General features: G+C 45.7%; 1 long non-coding RNA gene across 1 annotated transcript in view; it reads right to left on the bottom strand.

Moving 5' to 3' along the window:
- Positions 1 to 2,407: 2,407 nt before the first annotated feature.
- The window catches only part of LOC115071283, a 22,223-nt gene continuing 12,578 nt past the window's right edge, over positions 2,408 to 12,052 (bottom strand). Inside the window, exons 3-4 of the long non-coding RNA XR_003850373.1 lie at positions 2,892 to 3,027; positions 2,408 to 2,532 (exon numbers count right to left, since the gene is read on the bottom strand). This is a non-coding gene — a long non-coding RNA (uncharacterized LOC115071283). The remainder of the gene's footprint in view (positions 2,533 to 2,891; positions 3,028 to 12,052) is intronic.

The raw sequence follows: 12,052 nt of genomic DNA on the forward strand, positions 1-12,052 counted from the left end.
ACTAGGAATCAAACCTGGGTCTTCTGCAAGAGCAGCCAGTACTCTTAACTGCCGAGCCATCGCTCCAACTCTGCTAATTTTTTTTCTTTGAAGAGGAACATGTTGAGAAGATGTGGGTATCCAAGAAATCTGCTCTCCCACCCAAAGAAAGGCAGGTCCAACTGAGATTTGGTTAGAAAGCTGATCAGTCTAAATGCTCACATCCTAGACAGCCTGCTGAAACTATCTGCCCATCCAGGCTGCTGACCAATCCCTGCTCTACTTGTGTAGTGGGGGTGAAAGAGGGAAGCACGGTCAGATAGACACTGATAGGTCAAGCAGAATGGGATCTGCACGTGACTCCTGGAAGAGACTGGGAGCAGGTGCTGGGTCTGCCTGGGTCCCTGATCGACCCAACTTACCTCCCTGAGCTCAGCAGCCTACAGAGCCAGTGCCCCATGATTCTTTCTGAAACCCCCACTGAAGCAATAGACCATGTAGGAATTTGCTTGTCAATGCAGTTTGGTGTGTAGGAGTGGGGAGGTCAGTCAGGGGTGGGCATAGGGCTGGTGTGCTTGGCTTAGCCCCTGGGAATTGAGCCAGCCGTGGCAGGGAAGAAGGCTTGCTTTGGCATTCATCTCCCTGCAGTTACCAGGCTGCCCTGCCTGCCAGGCTGCTGGTTCGCAGAGCCCAGCCCCCTCCCCAAAGGGCCCCTGAGAGGGGCTGGGAGTGGGGGAAGGCCACCCGTGGCCTTGTGAGGCTGAAGCACAAGCTCCTTCCTCAGCTGCCAGGGAAGAATTTAATTACCAATTAAAGCCCCCTCCATCTGTTTCGGGCCTGCCAGAGAGCTCTCTCTACCCTTTAATTACATCTCTGACAACAATTTAACTCAATTAGCTGGTAAACACAGCAGAATGCAGGCAACTCAGGGCACCCCCTTGTCCCTGCCATCTGTCTGTCCGTCTTTCGATTTCCCGGATCGCTCTCAGTCTGTCTGTCCTGGGCCTGCTTCCCCATTTCAACCACCACCTCCCCTCCAGTTTCCTCTTCTCCTTCTGCCTCCCCTTACCACCTCTTGTCTGTTTCACACCAGCTGGGCTCTCTCCCTGCTCTTTGTCATTCTGCCTTCCTTTCCCGTCCCTTTCCCTGCTCTGCCTTATTCTGCCCATTCCCACTTTCTCTCTTTCCCACCTAGGCCTATCACCAGAAAGCCCTCCTTTCTCTCTCTCTCTCTCTCTCTCTCTCTCTCTCTCTCTCTCTCTCCCCTCCCTCCCTCCCTGACTCTCCTTTCTGCTTTCGATACCACCCCACATGCAAACCTGACCTGCAGGGTCCCGCCTGCCATGTTTCCAGCACTCACTTTACCAGTCACTGGCTAACAGCTTTATGTATGTTATTCTATTGAATTATTTATTTATTTGTTATTTTTATTTTATGTGTATGTGTGTATTGCCTGCATGTAGGTAAGTGCACCTGTGTCATGCAATGCCCAAGGAGGTCAGAAGAGGCTGTCGGATCCCCTGGGACTGGAGTTACAGACAGTTGTTAGCTGTGATGTAGGTGCTGGGATTCAAACCTGGGTCTTCTGCAAGAACAGCCAGTGTTCTTAATCACTGAGCCATCTCTCCAGCCCTGTCTATTGAGTTTTTAACAAAAATTCTGTGAAGTAAATTTATGCATGGTGTCACATGCCTGTAAATCCCAGCAAGCACTTTGGAGAATGAGGCAGGAAGATCTTGGGTTTGAAGCAAACTTTGGTTACACATTGAGACCCTATCTCAAAAAAAAAAAAAAAATCTGTCCTAGAGGCATAACCATTCCTAATTCACAAGTGTGGTAACTGATTGAGATATTTTGAAATTTGCTCAAGGTCATAGAGCTTGCAGGGTTCCAACGCAAGTCTGCTGACCAGACCTGGTGGCACAGGCCTGTCAACTCAACTACTCTGGGGGCAGAGGCAGGAAGATGGAAAATTCAACACCTGCCTAGGCAGGTGAAACCCTGTCTCAAAATAAAAGGTAAAAAGAGGACTAGGGCTGGGCATGGTGGCACACCCCTTTGTTCCCAGCACTCAGGAGGCAGAGGCAGGCAGATAGATCTCTGTAAGTTTGAGGCCAGCCTGATCTACATAGTGAGTTCCAGGCCAGCTGGGGCTACAGGGAGACGCTCGTCTCAAAAGAAGACCAAAAAAAAAAGGACTGGTTATAGCTCAAGGTAGAGCACTTGCCTAGAATGTGTAAGTTCCTGGGTTCCATTTCATGTACCGAAAACAAACCAAACTACAGAACAAAGCAAAGCTGGTCTGTTCTGAAACTGAATAGAGAGGTTGTGAGGAGAGTGATTATGTCAATATGGAGACAGTCTGGGCATTTGGGGGAAAAGGCTCTGTCTTGCTAAATGAAGGACAAAGTAATAGGTTCCTACTTACCACTGGGAGGAAGGGAAGCAGAGAGGGCAAAAATGAGAGATGACCTGAGAATTTTTCCTTATGATTTCTGCTGAAAGGAGCCTTCCAGATTCTAGTTCCCAGTGTGGATGAAGTGACTCAGTCCCCTGAGAAAGAAAAGAAAAGAAAAAAAAAAATTCTAGAACCCAAAGTAATAGGAAAGGAGAGAAAGAAACCAGGAGGCTATAATTATCCTAGCAACCTTCCCTGGAATGGAGGGGGAGGGCTGGAGAGAAGGGCAGCCTGATCCGTCTTGTGGACAGGTAGGGACATGATGGAGACCCCAGGTCAGCCAGGTAGTCACATGGCTGCAGCTCAGGCAGACCCCAGCCAGATAAAAACTCATCTGCTTTCTCCTGCCGTCCTTCCTCGGTGGCCTAATCACTCTTCCTGTGGTTAAAACAGGAAGGAATTGGGGGAAGACTACAGGAGAAAAGGAAGCCTGTTTCTTATCTCCATTTTCTACCTTCTTTGTTGTTGAGGTGTGCAGCCCATCCTCTGGGGCTAGAAGTCACTGTTTCAGCCCCTCCGCCCTGCTTTCTGCCACTCTGAGCAAGAGTGCTGGGACCCCTGCTGACTTTTCTAAGTGCAGGAATTATGCTCTGAAAGTAAATAACAAATACAGTTAGCATCAGGAGGGAAATGGAACATCTAGAATGTATTCCAAATATCTAGGGAAATCCTGTCCTGAAATCAGACATGGAAAGTTCTTGTCGAGGCAAACTCGACAAGTGCAGTACTTCACATCTGTAATCCCAGCATTTAGGGAGGCTGAAGCAGGATTATCTTGAGTTTGAGGCCAGCCTGACCTACAGAGGCCTTGTTTTAAAAAAATTTCTTTTTTGGTCTTTTTGAGACAGGGCCTCCCTGTAGCCCCAGCTGTCCTGGAACTCACTATGTAGACCAGGCTGGCCTTGAACTCACAGAGATCCGCCTGCCTCTGCCTCCCGAGTGTTGGGATTAAAGGCGTGTGCCACCACACCCAGCTGTTTTAAAATATTTTATTTGTTATTTTTATTTTATTTGTATTAGTGTTTTGTGTGCAGGTGCCTAAGTGCACCCATGTCGTGCAATGGCCATGGAGGTCAGAAGAGGGCATAGGATCCCCTGGAACTGGAGTTACACACAGTTGTTAGCTGACATGTGGGTGCTGGGACTCGGGTCAGAAGAGGGCATAGGATCCCCTGGAACTGGAGTTACAGAGAGTTGTTAGCTGACATGTGGGTTCTGGGACTCAAACCTGGCTCCTCTATAAGAGCAGTCAGATGGCTCTTAACCTCTGAGCCATCTCTCCAGGCCCCAGAGACCTTGTTTTAAAAAGGGGGATGGGGGTAGGGCTGAGGATGTAGTTCAGTTGGTATAACATGTATGAAACCCAGGGTTTGATCCCCAGCACCACCTAAGTCAAGTGTGGTGGCACATGCCGGTAGTCCCAGCACTTAGGCATGGTAGAAGCAGGAAGATCAGAAGTGTATCCTCTACTACATACTTAGTTCAGGGTCAGTCTGGAATATATAATCTGTCTCAAAATAGAAAGTTCTGGGCAGCAATAACCCAGGGGCAGATGGGAGACTGGAAAAGAGATTGGATAGGAAAGCCAGAAATTCAAAATTAGGAGTATTCTGTCCAGGCTTCCCAAGCTGGGTACAATCAGTGGGTTTGTGGGCAGTTTCTGTAAACATGATATAATCTAGACCACACAGTAATGAGGCAGTTGGTGGCTTTCCTTTTTTTTTTTTTCTAAACAGACATATGATTGTCTAGATTTTCAGAGTTTATCAGACTGGAGGTCTATCTAACCCAAGTCTTGTTGTAAGAATTCTTACTATAGTAACCCTGAGAACATCCTTCTTTGGATATTTTGAGTGACAGGGAACTTACTACCTGACAAAATAACCCCTTTCCATTTTTCAGACTGTAGGTCAAGCTGACTTCCAATTCTATATATGCCCATGGGAATCCTTCAAATTTTTAATCCTCCTGCCTCAGAATCCTGTGTGCTAGGATTGCAAGTATGTGCTACCACAATCAGTTCAAACTGTTTTTCTTTTTTCCTTTTTAAAATTATACTTATTAATCGGGTGTGGTGGTGCATGCCTTTAATCCCAGCACTCAGGAGGCAGAGGCAGGTGGATTTCTGTGAGATTGAGGCCAGCCTGGTCTACATTGTGAGTTCCAGGACAGCCGCAGCTACAGGGAGACCCTGTTTCAAAAAAAAAAAAAATTACATTTATCTATTTTGGGGCTAGAGAGATGGCTCAGTGGTTAAGAGGACTTGCCACTCTTGCAGGAAACACAGGTTCTGTCCCCAGTACTTACATGGTGGCTGACAATCATCTGTAACTCTAGTTCCAGGGAATCCAACTCCCTCTTCTGGCCTCCATGGGTATTGCATGCACATGGCACACTTACATACATGCAGGCAAAACACTCATACACAGAAAATAAAAATAAATAAGTTTAATTTTAAAAATGACATTTATTGGGGCTGGAGAGATGGCTCAGCAGTTAAGAATACTGGTTGTTCTTGCAGAAGACCTGGGTTTGAATCCCAGCACCCACATGGCAGCTAACAACTGTCCATAACTCCAGTCCCAGGGGATCTGACAGTCTCTTCTGACCTCCTCGGGCATTGCATGACACAGGTGCACTTACCTACATGCAGGCAATACACACAAGCACATAAAATAAAAATGGTAAATAAACTTTTTTTAAAAAGACATTTATTTAGTGTATGTATGTGTGTGAATGCACACATCCCATAGCACCCATGTGGAGGTCAGAGGACAACTTGCAAGAGTTGGTTCTCTCCTTCTACTGTATGATTCTGAGAATTGAACTCAGGTTCTCAGGGTTAGCAGAAAGTGCCTTTTCCCACTAATCCATCTTTATCTTGCTGACCCTGGAGATTAGATTTTTAAAAATATTTTATTATTTTTTAATTTTATGTGTATGAATGTATTGCCTGCATGTATGTAAGTGCGCTCATGTCATGCAATGACCACAGAAGTCAGAAGAGGTTGTCAGATCCCCCTGGAACTGGAGTTATGGATGATTGTTAGCTGCCATGTGGGTACTGGGATTTGAACCCAGGTCCTCTGCAAGAGCAGCCGGTGCTCTTAACCACTGAGCCATCTGTCTAGCCCCTGGAGACTGGATTTTTACGAATGCAGCTCAGAACATGGAATTAGGGACAGCAGCCAGAAATAATAGTAGCTCCTGTATCATCTCAGCATATGGAAGTTGCAGCAACAACTAACTAAGCTTTCTGTTTTGGGTGCAGGTTACCCTTAGTCATGTTACCTATATTAACTCTTTTTTGTTTTGTTTTTTGAGGCAGGGTCTCCCTGTAGCCCCAGCTAGCCTGGAACTTGCTATGTAGACCAGGCCAGCCTCAATCTCACAGAGATCTACTTGCCTCTGCCTCCCAAGTGTGGGATTAAAGGTGTGCACCACCATGCCCAACTCATAGGTATACTCCTCCACATTCAGTTCATTTGTATTCATCTGTCTCAACTCAGTTGAACACTGATAAAGACAATGTTCCCCATGTTACTGAGATCTTCCTTTCTCCTGAGCCTGTCATCCAAAATATTAACTCTCCCAGTTCCGTGTCAACCACAGGTGTAATAGACTCCCATGCCTTCCATGTGTCTTCATCCAATTCTGAAGTTAAAGAGAAGAGCAGCTCCTGAGAGGTGTCTTCCTCTATTGCTTTTCAGCTTATTACCTTGAGATAATGAGTCTTACCAACTGGAAGCTCACTGGTTCTGTTATGCTGGCTGGCCAGCAAACTCTTGGGATCTAGCTGCTTCCACACCCATGTGCAGGCATGCCTGGCTTTTTATGTGAGTGCTGGGGATTGAACTCAGGTCCTTATGGTTCTACATCAACTGTTTTTACCCACTGAGCTGTCTCCCCAACCCCAACTCCCTCAAAGGTTTTATAGCTTTTTATTTTAATAAATTTCACTTATTCAAGAATATAAAAACTAATATAAAGAGCTACTATATACCCATTACCCAGATCCATCAATTGTTTACATCCAGATCTATTTATTTTAGCCTTTTCTATCTATATTTTACATTAGCATCTTTCTGAAATTTTTTTAGTATGTGATATATGTATAATGTGTATGTGTATGTGATTGTGTGTGTGGGGGGTATGTGGGTATGGGTGTGCACGTGCACACATCTTCAGGTGTCAGCCCTCACCTTCCACCTAGTTCGAGACAGGTTTCTTTGTTGTTCACTGTGTATAGTCCAGGCTGGCCCTTAAACTCCCAAGGATCCTCCTGTCTCTGCCTCTTATCTCACCAAGGAGCGCTGGGATTATAGGTTTGTGCTACCATGTGAGGCTTCATGTGGGTTCTGGGGATTTGAACTCAGATCCTTACATTTGCATGGCAAGTGCTTTACCCACTGAGCCATCTCCATAGCCCTTTTTCTAACTTTGAGAGTACATTGAAGACATTGTGCTCCTTTTTCCTTAAATACTTTAGAATTCATTTCCTCAAAGCAAAGGCATTCATCTGCCACACAAAACAACCTCTGTATAATGATCAAAATCAAAAAATTTAAATTGCTACAAAACAATTGCCTAATTTACAATGTACCTTCATTCATCTTCTATCAATTTTCCCACTAGAACTCTTTCTGGCTATTTCATTCACCAACTTCTTCCACCTCAGTTCTGGATCCAAACTAGGATCATGACATCAAATCAGCATGGCTCTTTAGAAAAGGCTAGATGGTTTGTTAGTTTGTTGTTTTGTTTTTGGTACAGGATCTCACTATTATAGCCCAGGATGGCTTCAACTTCCCAATTGTCCTGCCTCAGTCTCCCAAGTACAGGGATCACAGATGTATGCCAACATACCCAGCTAAAGAAGGCTATGATTCTAAGCCAGGTTTGGTGATTCAGGCCTGTCATCCCAGCAGTTGGGAGACTGAGGACAATTGCCACAAATCTGAAGGCTAGCTTGGGCTACAGTGTGAGACTTGCTCTCAAGAAAAGAAATACAGGCATGGTGGCATATGTCTTTAGTCGCAGCACTCAAGAGGCACAGGTAGGCAGATCTCTGTAAGTTCAAGGCCAACTTGGTTTACATAGTGCGTTCCAGGCAAGCTGGGGCTACAGGGAGACCCTGTCTCAAAAAGACAAAAAAAAAAAGCCAGGTGTGGTAGCACATGCCTGTAGTCCCAGCACTTGGGAGGCAGAGGCAGGTGGATCTCTGTGAGTTCAAGGCCAGCCTGGTCTACATAGTGAGTTCCAGGCAAGCTGGGGCTACAGGGTGACCCTGTGTTAAAAAGACCAAAAAAAAAAAAGAAGGAGGAGGAGGAGGAGGAGGAGGAGGAAGAGGAGGAGCAGGGGAGGAGGAGGAGGAAGAGGAAGAGGAGGAGGAGAAGGGAAAGAGGGAAGAGAAGAAAAAAGAAAAGAAAAAGGTTGTAAGGTTTTTTTTTGTTGTTGTTGTTTTTTTAACAAGGCTTGCTATGCCGCTTATGCTGGCCTCAAATTCCTGGGTTCAAACATTCCTCCTGCCAAGTCTCAGCCTCCCATAGACATTTCTGTGCCCAACTATGACTTCATTTCAATCACTGTCATTGCTAAAAGCGAACTAGAAACTTAAAAAAAAAAAATGCCAACAGTCAAACCATCTCATTTTCCAAAGATGCAGATCTGGAGCCTCTGAGGAGGGTAAACCAAATGTGCTGCGGACTAAAGATGATTCCCACAGAACCTTACCAAATGTTTTCAACAATGGAAGCATTTGGAACAAGTGCAGCCTCCCAGTGAGATGCTTTGAAGGGAACATCCTCAAAGAGAGAAATGGCTCCTAGGGCATTTGCCTATAAATTTGCCTCATTACTTGATCGTCAAACTGCAGACCATCTTAGAGTTTCAGGTCCCAGTGGGCAGGACCTATGTGATGGGTGCATTCTTCTTGGCTCATTTGTTAAAGTGTTAGGCGGGTAGAGCTGAGCCTTAAGTCCCCCAAAAGGGCTATTTATATTCACCATGAGATGGACCCTTAACCTCTAAGATCAGTCATGGGGAGGTAGGTGGACAAAGGAAGAAACACAAGATAATCAATTCTCAACATCTCAAAGCACGAATCAGATGGATGAAGGCTAGATACCACTGACTTCCTATCACAATGGATCTGCAGAAAATATGATGCCACAGCAAGCTCATACAGTGGGCTTTGTAGTCATCTCCTGTACGAAGGCATCTCGGACCCCGGTCAGAGCTGAATCAGGATGATCAAACAATGTGTCTGCGGATTTCCTCCCATTGTTTGGGTTCAAAGTCTTAGAGCTTAGCACCTTGCTGCGTGCCCTCTTTCCTCTCTTCCTAACATCCACTTCATTACCAACTTTTTCCTGTTTCCATATCCATTCTTTCTTTTCTGTTTTGGGTCTTTCTTCCTTTGCTGATTCCACAGTCTCCAGTTTCTCCCTTACAAACTCTATATACCACCACACTACACTAGGTTAATTTTTCTCTAAAAAAAGAAAAAAGAAAGGAATAATTCCAGACATTGGGCAAGTGTCTGTAGTCCCAGGTACTTAGGAAGCAGAGGTAAGAGGATTACTTGAGTTCAGGAATTTAAGCTAGCCTAGACAACATAGTGAGAACCTGTCTCAAAAGACACAGAGTGCATACATATGCATGTATGTACAAATGCATGCAGAGTTTTACATGTGTAATACTGTTCAAAAGTCTTCAATCACTCCTCAATGTATACAAGATATGATCCAAGTGTCTTGGTCTATATATTTAAGACTGTAAGTTTCTATCATAGATCCAGTCAAGCACTCTCCACGAGGAAGCCATACCCCCGATGCAGATCTTCTCGTTTCATGCCTTCTTCATTCTATTCTACCCCATCTCCTACTTCCTTAAGGACATGGGCTCTGGGGCTTTTTTTTAGGGGAGTCTTGTTTCAAGTCATGCAGCTCTTGCCCTAGAGCTGAGTGTTAAGAATATTTGATATCCATGCTGGTTATGACACTTAGCATGTGATTCCTTAAATGATTTGTTTAAAAAACATTTATATGCTGGGCATGGTGGCACATGGCTTTAGTCCCAGCACTCGGGAAGCAGAAGCAGGCAGATCTCTGCGAGTTCGAAGCCAGCCTGGTCTCCAAAGCGAATCCAGGCTAGCTGTGGCTACAGGGAGACCCTGTCTCAAAAAGACCAAAAAAAAAACACCCCCCAAAAAACCAAGAAACAAATAAAGTTTATTTTATGAAGGGGGGCAAACATGTTATAAAATGCATATGGAGGTCAGAGCACAACTTGCAGGAGTCAGTTTTCTCCTTCCACTATGTAGGTTCTGGGGATCAAACTCAGATCTTCAGGCTTGGTGGCAATCACCATCACCTTTTGGGCCACCTCACAGCCTTTCCCCACTGAGCCATCTCACGGGCCTAATTTGTGGGTTTTAATCCACCTCTTCTTTTTAATCAGAACATTATAAAACCTTCAAGCTTGCAGAGTGTGGTGGTGTATGCCTTTAATCCTTCCTGAACTCTGGAGGCAAAGACCAGCCTGGTCTACATAGTGCATTCTAGGCCAGCCAGGGCTACATAGTGAGACTCTTGTTCTTAAAAAACAAGACAAAACAAGGTACTAGAGAGATGGTTCAGTGGTTAAGGGCACTGGCTGCTCTTGCAGAGGATCCAGGTTCAATTCCCAGCACCCACATGGCAGCTAACAACTGTCCATAACTCCAGTTCCAGGGTGTACAATATGGGTGCACTTACATACATGCAGGCAATACACTCATACATAAAATAAAATAAAATAAAAGCAAAACTTTAAGCTTGTTGAGGCAGCATGTACCAGTAATCCCAGCACTTAGGAGGTAGAAGCCAGGAAGATCAGGAGTTAAAGGTAATCCTCAGTGACATAAAAGAAGCCAGCCTGGGACACAGGGGACACCCTAAGGAAAGGGAGGGAGGGAGAGAGGGAGAGTTCATCAGCCATAGATGAGCATGGTTACACACATCTGCCCTCCCAGAACTCAGAAGGCTGAAGCAGGAGGTTCTCAAGGCATTATTTGCTTCGTGTGGAATGTCTCATTTATCCCTTCTACCACCCACTCAATTACAATCCCATTTTACCGAAGAGAAAACAGAGATTTAGAAAGACAACATAATTTACCTGCAGACATCCAGCTTCTGAGAAGAGAAAGCAGGATTGAACCCAGATGGTCAGACTCCAGACCCATTGCTCTTAACTGCCCTGCAGTAGCCACATTTGAACTGGGTAATCCCTTTACCCCCCAGATTGTAAATAATAATCACCATGGTGCTGATGATAATCAATAAAAATCTTCCATAGGAAGTGAGGCTTTCTTCTGCTTCCACAGCTTTTTAGTGTTTAGTAACTTTTCTCTTGAAAAGCTCTTTGTTTGTATAAATTCAATCCTTTTTTGTTTGTTTGTTGTTTTTTGAGATAGGGTATCACTATGTAGCCCCAGCTGGCCTGGAACTCACTATGTAGACCAGGCTGGCCTTGAATTCACATAGATCCACCTGCCTCTGCCTCCCAAGTGCTGGGATTAAAGGTGTATGCCACCATGCCCAGGTAATTCAATCCTTTCTTGAACAAGCAGAAAAAACCCCAGCTGCAAAGTCATGTTAGCATTTGGCTTGGGCTTTAACAGGCTACATAGTTCTTTCTTCATTTCATTTATTTTAGGGGTCATGGGATTGTAAAAGGGAAGCCTTGGCTAGAGCAGCTTGAGTTTGGTAGACTCTCTTCTATGTTTCTGAGTCCCAGGCCTGGCCAGGAATCTGTAATTTTCAGCTTCTGCACCAGGTACCTCGCAGACCAGGGCCGGGGGAAGGCATAAAAGGGATAAGGTTGCATTTTCTCACAAATTGGGTCATGTTAAGGTTCCAGTGGGGACCTGTTTCCCCAGGACTTCAGTAAAGTGACAGAAAATAGGGGGCATTATGTGTGCTCAAATGCCACAGACAACATCTCAGCAAGACAGTTCCTAGCACAGTTGGCTGATGTCACCCAGTTGGGGTGGGGGAGATGGAGGAAAGAAACAATAGCAGAGACAAAGAGAAAGGAGGAAAGATGGAGCAAAATGATGAGAAAGACAGCAGAGGCTCTGTGAGTTGGAGGGGAGGAAGGGAATTCCCAGGCCCCGGTTTTTGGCCACCTCTCCTTCCCAACCATAAGCAGACCCACAGCTTCTCGCTGCTCTCTGTGTCCGGAGGTACACGTACCCTACCTACACCCTGCGATCTCTGGTGTTGTCTCCACGGCCACGGGGGACAATGGGGGCAGGCGGGCAGAGGGGAGACTTGTAAACAGTGCCATTTTCCTCTGGTTTCCCCAAGAGTTGGCCATTTCCTGGGGTCATTCCCTTGCAACCCTCCAAGAGCTCCCTCCCCAAAGACCCCCATCCTGGCTCCTGAAGCCCCCTCCCCTCCATTCCCCCATCGCTCCAAAGGGGCTCGCGTCTCCCTGATGCTCTCCGGTGCCTGTCTGAGCCATCCATCAAGGGTGGCAGGCAGAGGGAAACATGAAAAAGAGCCTATTTGGCTATTAACATCCCCTCCCGCTTTGTTGTCTCTCTCCTCCCCACTCCCCTACCAGTCCCCC

Source organism: Nannospalax galili, unplaced genomic scaffold (assembly GCF_000622305.1).
Source record: "Nannospalax galili isolate Female #2095 unplaced genomic scaffold, S.galili_v1.0 scaffold95, whole genome shotgun sequence".
Lineage (NCBI taxonomy): Eukaryota > Metazoa > Chordata > Mammalia > Rodentia > Spalacidae > Nannospalax > Nannospalax galili.